The 20,265-nt window shown below is 50.4% G+C and overlaps 1 protein-coding gene across 1 annotated transcript in view; it reads left to right on the top strand.

The window, feature by feature from the left end:
• The window catches only part of GRIN2A (glutamate ionotropic receptor NMDA type subunit 2A), a 388,418-nt gene that overhangs the window by 270,061 nt on the left and 98,092 nt on the right, over positions 1 to 20,265 (top strand). The gene's annotated exons all lie outside the window — the stretch shown is intronic.

Genomic DNA, 20,265 nt, shown 5'->3' with positions numbered 1-20,265 from the left:
TTACCGTAGAGTTTTTTGTAAATGCTAGAGCATCTAAAGATGTCAGTTCTGGTAAAAATCAGAAGTGACATACTGAATGCTCTAGGACAGGGGTGTAAAACTCATTTTTAGGAGGGCCGAATCTGACATCAATGGGACTTCGTGGGGCTGAGCCATTCGTGTCCTAAAACGTAATGCCAGATAGCAGAGATATATTTATAAAGGACAGTGGTAAACACAATTAAATATATTATTTTTTTAACTTAAAATACAAATGTGCTTAAATCTCTTGCAATGTTTTGTTTAAAACAGAAAGGTGGAGGAATAGTGGGATTTTGCAATGCAATTTAAAAAAAAAATCAAGAAAAAGCACAAGAATCACAGCAGAAACTGAAAATATAAAATACTTTCAGCATGAAATGATAGGGCATTGCAAGCTTCTCCCCCCCCTCCCCCCGGTCTACTCAGATTAGCAATGGCTCTCCAGTGTAATATTCCCCTTTGGCTATGGGTTCCCAAGTTAGGGTACTCACAAAGCTGGCTCAAAGCATCAACGCTTGACTTGCAAGGACACAACTCCAGGAAGCTTGAGTGAGCCATAGGAATGCTGGGAAGATAAACTGATTTCCACTCCATTGAAACAAAAAGAGGAAGTTACAAGGAAAACGTGGAGTGGATTTTCCATTCAGGTCTGCTGTGCTCAGGGGCCTGAATGGAAAATCCATTGCACATTTTCTTTGCCTCTTTGCTTTCTGCTTTAGCCTCTGCAAAGAGAAGGAGAAGGAGCTGGGAACTTTGGCAGCCTCAGAGCTTGAAAGGGTGAGGACAGGAGAGGGGAGAAGAGAGCCCTGCAGGTCTGATTGGAGCCTGGGCAGGCCAGTTTGGCCCTCAGGCTGGATCGGGAGCGGCCAAACTTGCTTAATGTAAGAGCCGCATAGAATAAGCACCAGATGTTTGAGAGCTGCAAGACATGAACATCAGGTGTTTAAGGGAGGGAGGGAGGGAGGAAGGAAGGAAGGAAGGAAGGAAGGAAGGAAGGAAGGAAGGAAGGAAGGAAGGAAGGAAGGAAGGAAGGAAGGAAGGAAGGAAAGAAGGAAGGAAGGGAAATAGATGAGAGAATGAGTAGTGCAGCGAAAGCAACTTTAACTTTCAATGCATTTTCCAAGCCACCAGCTGGCTTGGTTTGGAGAAGCGATTTAAAGAGACAAATGCTTTCTCCATGGTGGCTGCCAGGGTAGTGGGGGCTTTGAGAGCCACAGAATATGTGTGAAAGAGCCACACGGATTTACAAAAACATTTTTAAAAATGCTAGAGCATTCTAAAGGTGTACGTTCTGGTAACAACCAGAAGTAACATAGCAGTAAGAATGCCAGAGTATTTAAAGATGTCACTTCCACTGAAAAACAGAAGTGACATAGTGGATACTCTAGCATTTACAAAACCTCTATGGTAAGAAGATATTTGAAGATATTGGATTTATATCCCGCCCTCCACTCTGAAGAGTCTCAGAGCGGTTCACAATCTCCTTTCCCTTCCTCCCCCACAACAGACACCCTGTGAGGTAGATGAAGATATTGGATTTATATCCCGCTCTCCACTCTGAAGAGTCTCAGAGTGGCCTACAATCTCCTTTCCCTTCCTCCCCCACAACAGACTCCCTGTGAGGTAGATGAAGATATTGGATTTATATCCCACCCTCCACTCCGAAGAGTCTCAGAGCGGCTCACAATCTCCTTTACCTTCCTCCCCCACAACAGACACCCTGTGAGGTAGATGAAGATATTGGATTTATATCCTGCCCTCCACTCCGAAGAGTCTCAGAGCAGCTCACAATCTCCTTTCCCTTCCTCCCCCACAACAGACACCCTGTGAGGTAGATGAAGATATTGGATTTATATCCCGCCCTCCACTCTGAAGAGTCTCAGAGCGGCTCACAATCTCCGTTACCTTCCTCCCCCACAACAGACACCCTGTGAGGTAGATGAAGATATTGGATTTATATCCTGCCCTCCACTCCGAAGAGTCTCAGAGCAGCTCACAATCTCCTTTCCCTTCCTCCCCCACAACAGACACCCTGTGAGGTAGATGAAGATATTGGATTTATATCCCGCCCTCCACTCTGAAGAGTCTCAGAGTGGCTCACAATCTCCTTTCCCTTCCTCCCCCACAACAGACACCCTGTGAGGTGGGTGGGGCTGGAGAGGGCTCTCACAGCAGCTGCCCTTTCAAGGACAACCTCTGCCAGAGCTATGGCTGACCCAAGGCCATGCCAGCAGGTGCAAGTGGAGGAGTGGGGAATCAAACCCTGTTCTCCCAGATAAGAGAGCTATAGCTGACCCAAGGCCATTCCAGCAGGTGCAAGTGGAGGAGTGGGGAATCAAACCCTGTTCTCCCAGATAAGAGAGCTATGGCTGACCCAAGGCCATTCCAGCAGCTGCGAGTGGAGGAGTGGGGAATCAAACCCGGTTCTCCCAGATAAGAGAGCTTTGGCTGACCCAAGGCCATTCCAGCAGCTGCGAGTGGAGGAGTGGGGAATCAAACCCGGTTCTCCCAGATAAGAGAGCTCTGGCTGACCCAAGGCCATTCCAGCAGCTGCGAGTGGAGGAGTGGGGAATCAAACCCGGTTCTCCCAGATAAGAGAGCTCTGGCTGACCCAAGGCCATTCCAGCAGGTGCAAGTGGAGGAGTGGGGAATCAAACCCAGTTCTCCCAGATAAGAGTCCGCACACTTAACCACTACACCAAACTGGCTCTCCAAACTGGTAAGGGCAACAGTTTGCTGGCACAGCACTAGTTACCTGGCTCTGCCCTCCAATTTCTCCCAGGGGTTGCCAGCTGCAGCTTGACGTCTTCTGAAAAAACATAATATAGGGATCTTAGAATATGTGTTGTGCCTCCTATTGCACATAGTTATTTCAGGAGGTTCTCATTCCAGCCACAGCTGTGTCCATAGGGATATTGTGACAACAGGGACAGGGGTTGATGTTCAGTGAATTTTCGTCATCCTGTGGGTGACGAAGTTTCCTTTGCATGATTTCTAACCAACCCATGGCTGAAATGAGGCAAGAATAAGTAGGAAGTTCTTCTTTTCTGTTCTGAGGTGCGCTTGACTTTTTGTGGATCTCTGGCGCATCCTTCGTTAGGGGAATGAAGGATGCTCTTCGGCTCTCAGCAACCTTGTGAAGGTTCCGTACAAAATCAAACCTTTGGAAACAAAGCATCCAGCGCTTCCTGGAAACAAAGTCTTGCTGTGTTTCTGCATGATCTGAAAAGCCCCTGCTGTTTTCAGCCGACTGTTTAAATGTTCATAATTTGTCCAAATAGCAAACTCATAATACACAGCCAATTGTATCATAAACGCTTGATCTCAAACCCCTGATTATTTTTTTTGTCCCTGGGTGGTTTTAATGCTCTCTCGGTCACATTTTTAGCTTCCCCTTTCCTCCTCGGGGTTCAGGGTGCCATATTCTCACACCAGCCCTCTGAAGTTGGTCAGATCTAGTAAAAGTGAATGTCCCAAAGTCACCTTGAATGGCCCAAAGTCACAGGGCATTCACAGTAAAAGTGAATGGCCCAAAGTCACAGGGCATAACCTATCCTATAGCCACCGCGCTACACTGTTATCCTTCTTTTCATGTAGAAATGTGTTTCCCCCACCACTCAGTGTGGATGAAAGATAGAGGAATTCGGTTTTTAATGTAAAACAGCAGTAGAACATGTTTCCTTGTATTAAAGTCGGAATCTGTTGTAAGCCAGGATATATATTTAAAAGCTTAAACGTAGAACGTTTAAGAAATCTTTGGGTTTCAAAAACTTTGATTTGCCTTTTTTTTTTATTTAAAAAAATATCTTTTAATAAAAATGTCCTTTAATTTTTTTTTTAAATCCTTCGTCTTCAGCGTTAAAGTAGATATTTGGAGCAAGAGTCTTTGAGACCAACCTTGAGTGAACACATGGACATGCCTTATACTGAATCAGACTTTGGGTCTATCAAAGTCAGCATTGTCTACTCAGACTGGCAGTGGCTCTCCAGGGTCCCAAGCTGAGGTTTTTCACGCCTACTTGCCTGGACCCTTTTTAGTTGGAGATGCTGGGGATGGAACCTGGGACTTTCCTGCTTACCAAGCAGATGCTCTACCACTGAGCCACCATCCCTCCCCCCAATTGTTTTGAGTGATTGCCTTGTTTAGATTCAGCCTGAGCTTGTGACTGGATTCTCATGATGGCTCCTGACCGCTTCAAAGAGGAGGCGAAGGCAACCAAAACAGCTCTCCATTTTACCCACACAAGAACCCTGTGAGGTAGTTCAGGCTGAGCAAGGACAACTGACCCAAAGCCACCTAGTTTGGTGTAGTGGTTAAGTGCCTGGACTCTTAACTGGGAGAACCGGGTTTGATTCCCCACTCCTCCACTTGCACCTGCTGGAATGGCCTTGGGTCAGCCAGAGCTCTCTTATCTGGGAGAACTGGGTTTGATTCCCCACTCCTCCACTTGCAGCTGCTGGAATGGCCTTGGGTCAGCCAGAGCTCTCTTATCCGGGGGAACTGGGTTTGATTCCCCACTCCTCCACTTGCAGCTGCTGGAATGGCCTTGGGTCAGCCAGAGCTCTCTTATCTGGGGGAACCAGGTTTGATTCCCCACTCCTCCACTTGCACCTGCTGGCATGGCCTTGGGTCAGCCATAGCTCTGGCAGAGGTTGTCCTTGAAAGGGCAGCTGCTGTGAGAGCCCTCTCAGCCCTACCCACCTCACAGGGTGTCTGTTGTGGGGGGAGAAGATATAGGAAATTGTAAGCCACTCTGAGTCTCTGATTCAGAGAGAAGGGCGGGGTATAAATCTGCAGTTCTTCTTCTTCTTCTGGTGAATTTCACAAAAAGTTGGGGATTCAAACACCTTCCAGGTGTTTTCCAACACTTGGACCACTGCACTTTCTCCTTCCCCAGGGCAGCTTGTGGCTTGCTCTTTGCTGGAGTATGTTTTGTGCCCTTGGAGGAAGAACACTGACTGGGGAAAAAGTGGAGGACTGACTGGGGAAAAAGTAGAGGACTGGGGAAAAAGTGGAGGAAGAAGAAGAAGACGCCAACTGCCCAGAGACTGGTCCAAGTGAAGTGTTCTCAAAACTACTTTAGGAGCTCTGGAAGCGCCGAATATCTCCTCCCTCCCTCCTCCTCTGCTTAGTGGGGCATGTTCCGAGACACGTCTGCAGCGTTACGAAACATTGTTAAGGGAATTTGTCCTTTTTTCCTGTATGATTGTTTTTCATGGCCAATTACTTTAATTGCGGGGATCTGTTACTGCAGCCACCGCGGCTCAGAAGGAGCACGTTTGGAGAGGCAAGGCTTGGGGTTATGAAACTAATGTGGAAGGGTTCTTTTTTAAAAAAAAATATATATATATATAATACATCGCTGTATTATAAACTCCACTTGTCTCATCAAAAAGCCACACATTAATGGGCAGCCAGTGGGCATCTAACCTCATTGTTGATTCCCCTGCAGAACTTCCCTTTCCCTGACAACTCCAGAGCTTTTCATCTTCCGGGCAGCTTTGTTGAACTTATGAACATCTGAAGCTGTCTTCTACTGAATCAGACCCTCAGCCCATCAAAGTCAGTCTTGTCTACTTGGCAGGGGCTCTCCAGGGTCTCAAGCTGAGGTTTTCGCACCTACTTGCCTGGACCCTTTTTAGTTGGAGATGCCGGGGATTGAACCTGGGACCTCCTGCTTACCAAGCAGATGCTCCACCACTGAGCCACCATCCCTCCCCTAATAACAGAACATCTGAAGCTGCCTTCTACTGAATCAGACCCCCCTTAGTCCATAAAAGTCAGTATTGTCTACTCAGCCTGGCAGCCACTCTCCAGGGTCTCAAGCTGAGTTTTTTCATGCCTGCTTGCCTGGACCCTTTTTAGTTGGAGATGCCGCGGATTGAACCTGGAACCTTCTGCTTACCAAACAGATGCTCTACCAGTGTGGCTGAGCATCAGGTAGCGAAATGGCCCTTTTCAGGTTTCATATCCATATTCTTCATTGGTGCTGCCAGAGGGGGTGAGACCTTGGAAAAGTATTCTCCCCCCACCCTCAAGCCCCAAGCAGGGAGATTTTGTCAGCCCTCTTGGCTTTTCTGCAATGGGAGAGGAATGGCTAAAATAAAAAGGAGTGGAGAGCCAATACTTACTGGCCCATAGAAAATAAGAACATCAGAGAAGCCATGTTGGATCAGGCCAATGGCCCCTCCAGTCCAGCACTCTGTGTCACACAGTGGCCAAAAAACCCAGAGGCCATCAGGAAGTCCACCAGTGGGGCCAGGACACTAGAAGCCGTCCCACTGTGCCCCTCCCAAGCACCAAAAATACAGAGCATCACCAGACAGAGAGTTCCAACAATATGATGTGGCTAATAGCCACTGATGGACCTCTGCTCCAGATGTTTAGGACTTTTCTCCCTTTCTCACAATGCAAGAACTTGTGGGCATTCAATGAAATTGCTGAGCAGTTGGGTTAGAATGGATAAAAGGAAGTCCTTCTTCACCCAAAGGGTGATTAACACATGTAATTCACTGCCGCAGGAGGTGGTGATGAGTACAAGCATAGACGCCTTCAAGAGGGGATTGGATCAACATATGGAGCAGAGGTCCATCAGTGGCTCTTCGCCACAGCGTATTGTTGGTGCTCTCTGTCTGGGGCAGTGATGCTCTGTATTCTCGGTGTTTGGGGAGGGCAACAGGGTGAGGGCTTCTAGTGTCCTGGCTCCACTGTTGGACCTCCTGATGGCACCTGGTTTTTTGGCCACTGTGTGACACAGAATGTTGGACTGGATGGGCCATTGGCCTGATCAAACATGGCTTCTCTTATGTTCTTAGGTCGGGGACAGGGATGCTCTGTCTTTTTGGTGCTTTGAGGGGGGCCAACAGTGGGAGGGCTTCTAGTGTCCTGGGCCCACTGGTGGACCTCCTGATGGCACTTGGGTTTTTTGGCCACTGTGCGACAGAGTGTTGGACTGGATGGGCCATTGGCCTGATCCAACATGGCTTCTCTTATGTTCTTAGGTTGGGGGCAGGGATGCTCTGTCTTCTTGGTGCTTTGGGGGGGGCAACAGTGGGAGGGCTTCTAGTGTCCTGGCCCCACTGGTGGACCTCCTGATGGCACTTGGGTTTTTTGGCCACTGTGCGACACAGAGTGTTGGACTGGATGGGCCATTGGCCTGATCCAACAGGGCTTCTCTTATGTTCTTCTGTGGCACAGAGTGTTGGACTGGATGGGCCACTGGCCTGATCCAACATGGCTTCTCTTATGTTCTTATGTGACACAGAGTGTTGGACTGGATGGGCCATTGGCCTGATCCAACATGGCTTCTCTTATGTTCTTATGTGACACAGAGTGTTGGACTGGATGGGCCATTGGCCTGATCCAACAGGGCTTCTCTTATGTTCTTATGTGACAGAGAGTGTTGGACTGGATGGGCCATTGGCCTGATTCAACAGGGCTTCTCTTATGTTCTTATGGGACACAGAGTGTTGGACTGGATGGGCCACTGGCCTGATCCAACAGGGCTTCTCTTATGTTCTTAAGTAACAGAGAGTGTTGGACTGGATGGGCCATTGGCCTGATCCAACAGGGCTTCTCTTATGTTCTTTTGACCTCGAGGGTTGGAGGGTCATATTTAGTATAAGGCAACGTCACAGGCTCATGTGTTCTACAGCTGGCAATGGGGGGGGGGAGCAGGTGTTTGTTTCAGTTGGTGCAGTCATGTAGCAGTGAAGGGTTAACTCCCCTTTAGCATGTCCTGCAAGACCTGATGGTTGGTTTCCCCCCCCCCCCCCCCGCCCCATGGAGGCTTTTCTTCCCCTCCCCTCCTGCCTGCCTTTTCCTGCAGCCAGATTTGAGTGAGCCGCAGTGACCGGCCATCCCACGCTGAGCCTCCCCTGCCTGAGCATTGTTTGGCTGTTAAATCTGTATGAGTACAAGGTGGAGAGGTTGATGCAATTAGTTCTCGAACACGAGAGCTGCTGGGAACATCAGGCAGAGTTGCTGGCGGGGAACTTTGGAACCGATGTTGGGGGCGGGGGCAAAAGACCCTCCCTTCCAGATTCAGCAGTGCTTCTTTACAGCAGCCTGCTATGAACCAGGTTGCAGGGGATGCCCTGTCGTCCGATTGGCCGGGACAAACCCAACAGAATGAGTTATTATTTATTTGATTTGATTTGATTTCTATCCCGCCCTCCCTGCCAAAGCAGACTCAGGGTGGCTTACATTAGGAGGCCACAAGGCCAACATTAAAACAAGATAAAAGCATCAGCGCATCGTAAGTAAAACATATTAAAAAGGTCAAGGTAGTCCCCTGTGCAAGCACCAGTCGTTTCTGACTCCGGGGTGATGTTACTTTTACTGGAGAGCCAGTTTGGTGTGGAGAGCCAGTTTGGTGTAGTGGTTAAGTGTGCGGACTCTTATCTGGGAGAGCCAGGTTTGATTCCCCCCTCCTCCACTTGCACCTGCTGGAATGGCCTTGGGTCAGCCAGAGCTCTGTTATCTGGGAAAACCGGGTTGGATTCCCCACTCCTCCACTTGCACCTGCTGGAATTGCCTTGGGTCAGCCAGAGCTCTCTTATCTGGGAGAACCGGGTTGGATTCCCCACTCCTCCACTTGCAGCTGCTAGCATGGCCTTGGGTCAGCCTTATCTCTGGTAGGAGTTGTCCTTGAAAGGGCAGCTGCTGTGAGAGCCCTCTCCAGCCCCACCCACATCACAGGGTTTCTGTTGTGGGGGAGGGAGGGAAAGGAGATTGTGAGCCGTTCTGAGACTCTTCGGAGTGGAGGGCGGGATATAAATCCAATATCTTCTTCTTCTACTTTCACAGTATTTTCACGGCAGACTTTTTACGGGGTGGTTTGCCATTGCCTTCCCCAGTCCTCTGCACTTTCCCCCCAGCAAGCTGGGGACTCATTTTAATAATAATAATAATAATAATAAATTTTATTTGTACCCCGCCCTCCCCCGCCGAAGCAGGCTCAGGGCGGCTAACAATACGGTGACCAATGGTGCACCAACAATAAAACAGTTACACTAGAAACATTAAATTAACATTAAACTAACCTTAAAAGCCTGAATTAAAACAATTAACTAAAACATTTTATGACGCTATCCTTGACATTCTTCTAGTTGATGCTGATGGCGGATTTTCAGTTATTCATAAGCTAATTTAAAAAGGGTGGTCTTGCAGGCCCTGCGGAACTGATCAAGGTTCCGCAGGGCCCGCACCTCCTCTGGGAGTTGGTTCCAGAGATGTGGGGCTGCGGCCGAAAAGGCCCGAGAGCGAGTATTCTGTAGTTTAATTTGTCTTGGCCCAGGGGTAGTCAGTCTGTTCTTTCCTACTGACCTCAGTGCTCTCTGGGGTTCATACGGGGAGAGACGGTCCTTCAGGTAGGCTGGTCCTCGGCCATATAGGGCTTTAAAGGTGATAACCAGCACTTTGTACTGGACCCGGTATACAATCGGTAACCAGTGCAGTTCGCGTAGCCCCGGCCGTACATGTTCCCATCTTGGGAGATCAAGTAACAGCCTGGCCGCCGCGTTCTGCACTAGCTGTAACTTCCGGGTCCGGCACAGAGGCAGCCCCATGTAGAGGGCGTTACAGTAGTCCAATCGTGAGGTGACCGTCGCATGGATCACCGTTGCTAGGTCCCGACGCTCCAGGAAAGGGGCCAACTGCTTTGCCCGCCTCAGATGGAAGAAAGCTGACTTGGCAGTGGCTGTTATCTGGGCCTCCATTGATAATGAAGGCTCCAGTAAAACACCCAGACTCTTCACCTGCTGCGCCGCCTTTAGCTGCACACCATCGAAGGTCGGGAGGGATATTTCCCTCCCTGGAGCGCCGCGACCCACACAGAGAACCTCTGTCTTTGCCGGATTCAGTTTCAGCCCACTCAGTCTAAGCCACGTTGCGATAGCCTGTAACGCCCGATCCAGGTCTTCCGGGGGGGAGGCGGGCCGGCCGTCCATTAGCAGATAGAGCTGGGTGTCATCCGCATATTGGTGGCAGCCCAGCCCAAACCTCCTGGCAATCTGGGCAAGGGGGCGCATATAGATGTTAAATAACATCGGGGAGAGGACTGCTCCCTGAGGCACCCCACAATCTAGTGTGCGCCTCTGGGATCGTTCACCCCCGATCGCCACCCTTTGTCCCCGACCCATGAGGAAAGAGGAGAGCCATTGTAAAGCAGACCCCTTAACCCCAATGTCGGCGAGGCGGTGGATCAGTAGCCGATGGTCGACCGTATCAAATGCTGCCGACAGATCTAATAACATCAGCACTGCTACACCGCCTCGATCCAGTTGCCGTTGGAGGTCATCTGCCAAGGCGACCAAGTCCGTCTCCGTCCCGTGGCCCGGTCGGAAGCCAGACTGGCACGGGTCTAGGACTCATTTTACCAACCTCGGAAGGATGGAAGGCTGAGTCAACCTGGAGCCGGCTACCTGAACCAGCTTCCGCCGGGGATCGAACTCAGGTCGTGAGCAGAGGGCTCCGACTGCAGTACTGCAGCTTCACCACTCTGTGCCACGGGGCTCTTAAAACATATAAAGCAGTTACATAAAATAGTAATACTGTTGATCTCATATTAGAGTATAACGGTGTGTTAAAGATAGCGGATACTGCCAACTATATTGATATTAGAATTTTGTTATTCAGTTACTTCTGCTGGATGTCCTGTGGAAGGAGGTCCCCAGTCACACTGTGGAGTTTGAGGTGGGCCAAGGGGATTTGTTCTGCTGTCCTGTTGTTATAGATTTTAATTCGAAAATGCCTGGCAGAAGAGCGTTGTTTTGCAGGCCCTGCAGAAACGTGTGAGCTCTCGCAGGGCCCTAACCTCCTTCGACAACTCATTCCACCAGGCAGGAGCCGCAGCAGAAAAGGCCCTGCTCTGGTCACCTTGAACATGGCCTCTTTCATGCTGGGGATCAAGAGTAGATTCTGCGACCCCGACTGAAATGCTTTCTGGGGTACCTGCAGGGAAAGGTGGTCCCTAAGGTATGCAGGTTCTTGGCCATAGAGGGCTTTATGGGATGTGCCATTCTGCTGGACCGTCCTCTCTTTCTCTCTCTCTCTCCAACCGGGTTTGATTCCCCACTCCTCCACTTGCAGCTGCTGGAATGGCCTTGGGTCAGCCAGAGTTCTCTTATCTGGGAGAACCGGGTTTGATTCCCCAATCCTCAATCCTCCATTTGCTGGAATGGCCTTGGGTCAGCCATAGCTCTCTTATCTGGGAGAACCGGGTTTGATTCCCCACTCCTCCACTTGCAGCTGCTGGAATGACCTGGGGTCAGCCAGAGCTCTCTTATCTGGGAGAACCCTGTTTGATTCCCCACTCCTCCACTTGCAGCTGCTGGAATGGAATTGGGTCAGCCATAGCTCTCTTATCTGAGAGAACCGGGTTGGATTCCCCACTCCTCCACTTGCAGCTGCTGGAATGGCCTTTGGTCAGCCATAGTTCTTTCACAGGAGCTGTCCTTGAAAGGGCAGCTGTTGTGAGAGCTCTCTCAGCCCCACCCATCTCACAGGGTGTCTGTTGTGGGGGAGGAAGGAAAAAAAAGTGTGAGCCACTCTGAGACTTTGAGATTCAGAGTATAGGGCGGGGTATAAATCCAATATCTTCTTCATCATCTAATTTATTTCCTTCTTTTGTTCTCCCTTTGTCATCCTGATGGGGAGCTGGAGCTTCTGCCAATGTTCTCCCCTTCTCCATTGCAATCTTACAACGACCCTGCGATGTAGGCTCAGCTCAGGCTGTGCCTCTGCCCCAAGCTCCCGTGGGGGAGACTGGATTCAAATCGGAATCTCCCACATCCTGGTATGACGTGCCCGACCAGCACCCCTCACTGGGTCTCAGCGGCACGCTCGTAAATCAAGAGACTGCTGTGCAGGAGGTGGGAAATGTTTCCGCCCCATCCGAAAGGGAGCTGGTTTTTGTTTTAAAGAGGCCCTGAGCATTCGTTGCACATTTTCCCCAGTCGGTGGAATTGGCTACTGATATTGGATGCCAAGAGGACTTTTTTTGTAGCAGGAACTCCTTTGCATATTACCCCCTTGATGTAGCCAGTCCTCCTGGAGCTTACAGTAGCCTGATCAGGGCTTTTTGCAACAGGAACTCCTTTGTATTTTAGGCCACACCCCTTTGATGTAGCCAGCCCTCCTGGAGCTTACAGTAGCCTAATCAGGGTTTTTTTTTTGGTAGCAGGAACTCCTTTGCCTATTAGGCCACACACCCCTGATGCAGCCAATCCTCCTGGAGCTTGCATGGCTCTTTGTACAGGGCCTACTCTCAGCTCCAGGAGGATTGGCTGCATCAGGTTAGAACGGGGTGTGTGGCCTAATATGCAAAGGAGTTCCTGCTGCCAAAAAACCCCCGGATGCCAGTATTGGTAGGCATCCCCTTGGTCCCTCATGCTCCGTCCTGTCTGCTATGGCAGGGGATGAGCACATGAAACTGACTTTTGCTGGTGGTGCATCAAGGTTGGTATTGCTTGCCCAGACTGGCGGTGGCCCTTTAGAATCTCTCACTCCACCTAGCTTACCTGGAGATGGCAGGGATGCAACCTGGGACCTTCTGCATGGAAAGCAGGTGCTGTATCACTGAGTCACTGCTCCTCCCGTACTCTTCAGGGTCTTAGCTGGTGATGGCAGGGATCCTGGGACGTTCTGCATGCAACATAGGTGCCTTACGAGGGAATCACAAGTGAATTCTATGACTTCCTAGTCTGCAGAGCAAGCAAACTGCTTGTTGGGAAGGGAAGAAATTACTTGTGGAGGAGAAGGGAATTCCAAGCTTGTGCATCTATTAGTACATGAGCAGAGCCTCCGAAAAAGCCCTCCTAATGACACTGAGATCGCACAACAGTTAGTGCAATGTGGAAGGACAGAGCTCAGAAACACCAGTCATGTCTGGTGGAAAGATGTGCTCATTGTTCTGGGTGGATAACGCCCCTGCCAGGTCCATTTCTGCAGACTTGTTCTTTTCCCCCTCATTGTCCGGGCAATGGAAAGAAGACAGTGAGGCATCAATGCAGTGGTTAGATCCAGATATTTCTGAGTGTTATCAAATCTAGGAAAATGCTGGATTAGTTGTATGAGCGATATTAAAGAATGAATGTTATTTGGATTGGGTTCTGATTCTTCACTGTATGACTGCAGCGCTACCCATCGTTCCCTCTAAGCGGAGTTAACGTGAGCTAGCTCACAGCTTTTTAGCCTCCAGCTCACACCTTTTTGTCTTCGCTCAGGAAGGAGGACCCCAGAGCACACTTAATTGATGCAGGAGCTCACAACTTTTAATGCCAGGAGCTCCCAAAGTAGAATTTTGCTCTCAAGAGTCTGCAGCTTAGAGGGAACGTTGGTGCGAGCCACAAGTCATGCAGGGAGGGCTGCGGTTTGCGATGATCAAAATGGGATTTTGAGTAGGGTCAGATACGAGAAGACAAGAGTCGCTGGAAAAGACAATAGCGCTAGGAGAAACGGAAGGCAGTAGGAAAAGAGGGAGACCCGACACGGGATGAAGCGGTGCTATCCAGGGCCCTCAGTTTGCAAGACCTGGGCAGGGTTGTTTGCAAGAGGACACTTTGGAGGTCAGGAACTGAACCGAGAGACGAGTGCCAACAGCCTCCTGTCTTCCCTATGGCAACGGGCAGAGTTTTGCAGTTATCGGCGGCGCCAGCTTTACTGCATCTTGCAGATGATTGCACGTTAATGGAAATCTCCAGTTCCGCTTCTTTTACAAGTCCATCCATCAACACACCTGCCAGAGCGGTGAGTGGACTTAATTGCAGGCGGCTCATTTTCCCAGCCTCCCCTATTTTCAGGCATTTGTTTGTTTCTGCCGAGGAGAGCGTCTTGTTTCTTGAATGAGAATGGGCTCCTTTCCCAGTTTGCAGGACGGCTTGGACTCTCCGTCTATTCCCCCTTCTCTCCCCCGCCCCCTCCCCCCCCTCCCGAAAAGTGAGTTGCTGTTGTGGGTTAGGAGGCGATCTGTAAGCCAGGAAAGAAGACCAGCTACCTGCAGCCTGTGAGGAAAAAAAATCCATATCTGTTGACTGTTGAGGATGCCTGGGACAGGCTTGATTTCTGAGCTGCAGCTGGCCTGGCATGACCTCCTTTGAGCCTGTCTCGTAGTGGGCTGTTTCTGGGTAGCAGCCTCGCTTTGTCCAGATTTCACGGAGGGAGTATCATAATCCCTCTCAATGCCCTCGTTGACCTCTGGAATGAGGGAATAACCCGGGTGGTTGACAGGAGCCCTCTCTCAAGCGTTAGAGCCCTCTTAGCCCATTGCTTTGCTTAGGGGCTGTGGACAATGAAAGGAAGAGGGCTACCAAGAAGATTTGGGGTTTGGAGCTCGTTCCCTATGAGCAAAGCAGCCTTTGCTGGGAGTTTTGGTGCGAGAGCCAGTTTGGTGTGAAGGCTAGTTTGGTGTAGTGCTTAAGTGCGCAGACTTATCTGGGAGAATGGGGTTTGATTCCCCACTCTTCCACTTGCACCTGCTGGAATGGAGAACCGGGTTTGATTCCCCACTCCTCCACTTGCAGCTGCTGGAATGGCCTTGGGTCAGCCAGAGCTCTCTTATCTGGGGGAACCGGGTTTGATTCCCCACCCCTCCACTTGCAGCTGCTGGAATGGCCTTGGGTCAGCCATAGCTCTGTTATCTGGGAGAACCGGGTTTGATTCCCCACTCCTCCACTTGCACCTGCTGGAATGGCCTTGGGTCAGCCAGAGCTCTCTTATCCGGGAGAACCGGGTTTGATTCCCCACTCCTCCACTTGCACCTGCTGGAATGGAGAACCGGGTTTGATTCCCCACTCCTCCACTTGCAGCTGCTGGAATGGCCTTGGGTCAGCCAGAGCTCTCTTATCCGGGAGAACCGGGTTTGATTCCCCACTCTTCCACTTGCACCTGCTGGAATGGAGAACCGCGTTTGATTCCCCACTCCTCCACTTGCAGCTGCTGGAATGGCCTTGGGTCAGCCAGAGCTCTCTTATCTGGGGGAACCGGGTTTGATTCCCCACTCCTCCACTTGCAGCTGCTGGAATGGCCTTGGGTCAGCCATAGCTCTCTTATCTGGGGGAACCGGGTTTGATTCCCCACTCCTCCACTTGCAGCTGCTGGAATGGCCTTGGGTCAGCCAGAGCTCTCTTATCTGGGAGAACGGGGTTTGATTCCCCATTCCTCCACTTGCAGCTGCTGGAATGGCCTTGGGTCAGCCAGAGCTCTCTTATCTGGGAGAACCGGGTTTGATTCCCCATTCCTCCACTTGCAGCTGCTGGAATGGCCTTGGGTCAGCCAGAGCTCTCTTATCTGGGGGAACCGGGTTTGATTCCCCACTCCTCCACTTGCAGCTGCTGGAATGGCCTTGGGTCAGCCATAGCTCTCTTATCTGGGGGAACCGGGTTTGATTCCCCACTCCTCCACTTGCAGCTGCTGGAATGGCCTTGGGTCAGCCAGAGCTCTCTTATCTGGGGGAACCGGGTTTGATTCCCCACCCCTCCACTTGCAGCTGCTGGAATGGCCTTGGGTCAGCCATAGCTCTGTTATCTGGGAGAACCGGGTTTGATTCCCCACTCCTCCACTTGCACCTGCTGGAATGGCCTTGGGTCAGCCAGAGCTCTCTTATCCGGGAGAACCGGGTTTGATTCCCCACTCCTCCACTTGCAGCTGCTGGAATGGCCTTGGGTCAGCCAGAGCTCTCTTATCCGGGAGAACCGGGTTTGATTCCCCACTCCTCCACTTGCAGCTGCTGGAATGGCCTTGGGTCAGCCAGAGCTCTATCTGGGAGAACCGGGTTTGATTCCCCACTTCTCCATTTCCAGCTGCTGGAATGGCTTGGGTCAGCCATAGCTCTCTTATCTGGGAGAACCAGGTTTGATTCCCCACTCCTCCACTTGCACTGCTGGAATGGCCTTGGGTCAGCCATAGCTCTCTTACTTGGGAGAACCGGGTTTGATTCCCCACTCCTCCACTTGCAGCTGCTGGAATGGCCTTGGGTCAGCCAGAGCTCTCTTATCTGGGGGAACCGTGTTTGATTCCCCACTCCTCCACTTGCAGCTGCTGGAATGGCCTTGGGTCAGCCAGAGCTCTCGCAGAAGTTGTCCTTGAAAGCGCAGCTGCTGTGAGAGCCCTCTCCAGCCCCACCCACCTCACAGGGTGTTTGTTGTGGGGGAGGAAGGTAAAGGAGATTGTGAGCCGCTCTGAGACTCTTTGGAGTGGAGGGCGGGATATAAATCCAATATCATCATCATCATCATCATCATCTTCTTCTTCTTCTTCTTCTTCTTCTTCTTCTTCTTCTTCTTCTTCTTCTTCTTCTTCTTCTTCTTCTCCTTCTTCTTCTTCTTCTTCTTCTTCTTCTTCTTCTTCTCCTTCTCCTTCTCCTTCTCCTTCTCCTTCTCCTTCTCCTTCTCCTTCTTCACTTTCCCAGGGTGCTCAGGTCCCAGTTCCTGCAGTGATGCACATTTCCATTAAGACCATAAAACTGGGAACATCCCCTGCACATTTAATAGACGCATGGACATCAGTACAGAGCATCTTTCCATTTCCAGATTTGTTCTTTTACACCTTTTTTTTTAAAAACCCCTTTATTCTGAACTGTGTACCCAATTTTTTTTTAAACTCTGCTATTGCACCCTGTGGATTTGACTGCCCAGGGAGGTAGTAGAATAGAGTTTGAGTTCAGGGGCACCTTTAAGACCAACTCAAGGCTCATACCTTGAAGAAAACTTCATTGGGCTTAAAGGCGCCACTGAACTCAAACTTCGTTCTACTCCTTCAGACGAACTCGGCTGCCCGCTTGGATCTAAGGAGGCAGCATTGAGCCTCCCCTCACTGGCAGTCTCCAGGCAGCAGCTGGATGAACACTTTTCAGGAATGCACTAGGCCGATCCTGCTGTGAACCGGGGGCTGAACTAGATGGCCTCTATGCCCCCTTCCAGCTCTGTGATTCTGCATGGGATAGAGAAGGTAGAGAAAGAAGGACTTTTCTCCCTTTCTCACAATACGAGAACTCGTGGACGCTCAATGAAATTGCTGAGCAGTCGGGTTAGAACGGATAAAAGGAAGTCCTTCTTCACCCAAAGGGAGATTAACATGTGGAATTCACTCCCACAGGAGGTGGTGGTTGCTGCAAGTATGGCCAGCTTCAAGAGGGGATTGGATAAACATCTGGAGCAGAGGTCCATCAGTGGCTATTAGCCATAAACAGAGTTTATGTTGGAACTCTCTGTCTGGGGGTGGGGGGGTGCAGAGTGAGAAGGCTAATAGTGTCCTGTTCCCACTGATGGACCTCCTGATGGTGCCTGGGTTTTTTGGCCACTGTGTGACACAGAGTGTTGGGCTAGATGGGCCACTGGCCTGATCCAACAGGGCTTCTCTTATGTTCTTAAGTGACACAGAGTGTTGGACTGGATGGGCCATTGGCCTGATCCAACATGGCTTCTCTTACGTTCTTCTGTGACACAGAGTGTTGGGCTGGATGGGCCACTGGCCTGATCCAACAGGGCTTCTCTTATGTTCTTAAGTGACACAGAGTGTTGGACTGGATGGGCCACTGGCCTGATCCAACAGGGCTTCTCTTATGTTCTTCTGTGACACAGAGTGTTGGGCTGGATGGGCCACTGGCCTGATCCAACAGGGCTTCTCTTATGTTCTTAAGTGACACAGAGTGTTGGACTGGATGGGCCATTGGCCTGATCCAACATGGCTTCTCTTATGTTCTTCTGTGACACAGAGTGTTGGGCTGGATGGGCCGTTGGCCTGATCCAACAGGGCTTCTCTTATGTTCTTCTGTGACACAGAGTGTTGGGCTGGATGGGCCACTGGCCTGATCCAACAGGGCTTCTCTTATGTTCTTAAGTGACACAGAGTGTTGGACTGGATGGGCCATTGGCCTGATCCAACATGGCTTCTCTTATGTTCTTCTGTGACACAGAGTGTTGGGCTGGATGGGCCGTTGGCCTGATCCAACATGGCTTCTCTTATGTTATTAGGCTGGAGGTCCTGACCAGAGTTGCAAAGATGGATGTCCAGAGAGGTCAGCCGTGTGCTCTCTGTGCTGCCCAAGTTCCTGTCTTCCTCTGTCCATCCTCATGATGGGGTTTCCAGTGACATCTTTCTTGAAGACCATTCTCATGGCGACCGCACCCTTTGAGGCATGGCCACCAGTGTTCCCTCTAAGCTGAGATAGTGTGAGCTAGCACACAGTTTTTTAGCCTCTGGCTCACACATTGTCATTTTCGCTCAGGATAAATGGCCCCAGAACACACTAATTGATGCGGGAGCTCACCACTTGAATGCCAGTAGCTCACCAAGCAGAATTTTTGCTCGCAAGACTCCACAGCTTAGAGGGAGTATTGGCGTCCACTCTGGGTGGGGGCACCGAAGCGATGGGATTCCCTCCCCACGGAGATACATTTGAGTCTCCTTCAAAGGCATCGGTGGCCGGATTCTGTAAGCAGAGCTGGACATCAGATTTGGGGCTATTTGCTCCTATTGCAATTTCTGTCTCTTTATCTTCCAGGTTTGTTTGGCTGATGCTTTCCGATGTCTTCATTTCCTCTCTCCCGCCCCCCCCCCCCCTTGAATGGTTGGAATGTAATTATTTTGTTTGCTGTTTGTAAATTAATTTCTGTGCCGCGCTCTTGCTGCGTCGGAAGATGAAACCGAAGCTCCGACATCCATTTGAACGGGACACATTTGCGAAGTGGTAGAAGCCAGGAGCTTTTTTACGACTTCTCCTCGAAAGTCTAAGCTGAATGTAGGTCTTATGTACTATCAGCAGACAGCTTCTAGGCTACCTGGAAGGAAGATTTTTTTTTCTGGTATTACCGTAAGTGGCCACAAGGTGTCTCCATTGCTTTGCCAAATGTAGCTGGGGGGGGGGACCATCTAATTATAATAAAACATTAAAGGGTTATATGTAAGATAAAGAGAGTTTACACGATCAGGTCACGACTATCTGATATCTCTCTAAAAGTCTGGCGCAAGATGTTTCCGTAGCTAAAATGGGAAATCCAAATAAGCCCTCCATGCCCCAAATACACAGATCATAGCCTTGAGCCCCCGGAGACGTCTCCTGTGGCCGTAGATGAATGCACGGGACAGATTTCTCTCTCTCTCTGACTTTGCTGCCCTTGATGGTGCCCGGAATAGATCACCTGAGACAGCTGTCAAACTGCCTCCTGCCCCCCCCCCTCCCCGGCCGTTCCGATTACGCTTCCTCCCCCGCCCATTTGTCCCTAGCCAAGAAAAGCCAACCGTTTTGTCAGATCTGCTTTTGAATTCTCTTAATCCTCCCCCTTTTTTTAAAAAATTAATTCCTCGGTTATCCAATTCCGCTGCTTTTCTGAATCGCCCGGAGCTCCTCAGAAGTGCATTCAAGAATTCCTTGATGGGAAGTGCTGTCTTGGCAGACGAGTGACCTTGGAAGACGCCTCGCCCTCCTGCTCCAGTTCTCCCTCAGGCAACCTGCGGCTGCACGGAACCGTTGGGGGGCACTGCAGCATCCCCCCCCCCCTGCGCGCACACACGCAAGCCTAGCCGGAGCGCTCAAACCTTTCTCCAAGGTCTTTGCCTGATCTGTAGGTTAAAGATCAACATGCATAGCTAGAGGGACTTGCTGTGATTTGGCGTCCGCTACTTTTTGGACAGGTGCAGAGCTTAATAAATAACTTAGCATTTATATCGTTTTAGGCGGACCGCTCTGTTAGTCTGTATTAGCATTTATATAGCACTTCCAGCGTTCAAAGGACTTCAGGTACATGAGGTTGTAATTCCTGCAGCGGTTCTGAAAGAGCCCTTTTGGCAGCGAAGGAGCAGCGGCTATTAAAGACCTGCTTACCCGAGGACCCCCCATGTGGATTTAGGGGCAGAGGCGAGATTCAAACTGCCTTCCTTGCTTCCAGAAAATCTGCAATTACAGAGTGGTGATTGGCTAGCCAGCCCATTCAGTCACCACATAGCCACCGCTTTCCATGACCTCACCTATCTGTGCACAGTGCCGATGGGCTAGCCCTTGCAATATTCCTTTAGCCGCACCTTTCTGTGACCCTGTCTGTCTATGGAGAGTACTGATTGGCTAGCCCTGGCAACAATCGTATAGCCACTTCTTTTGCTTGACCCCACCTATCTGGGCAGAGTGCTGATTGGCTAGCCCTTGCAACAGCCATGTGGCCTTTCCTTTTCATGACCCTGCCCACCTGTACAGACTGCAGATTGGCTAGCCCTGGCATCAATCATGTGGCCATTCCTTTCCGTAACCC

Source organism: Heteronotia binoei, chromosome 20 (genome assembly GCF_032191835.1).
Source record: "Heteronotia binoei isolate CCM8104 ecotype False Entrance Well chromosome 20, APGP_CSIRO_Hbin_v1, whole genome shotgun sequence".
Classification (NCBI taxonomy): Eukaryota; Metazoa; Chordata; class Lepidosauria; order Squamata; family Gekkonidae; genus Heteronotia; species Heteronotia binoei.
This window is presented reverse-complemented; position numbering and strand designations above follow the sequence as displayed.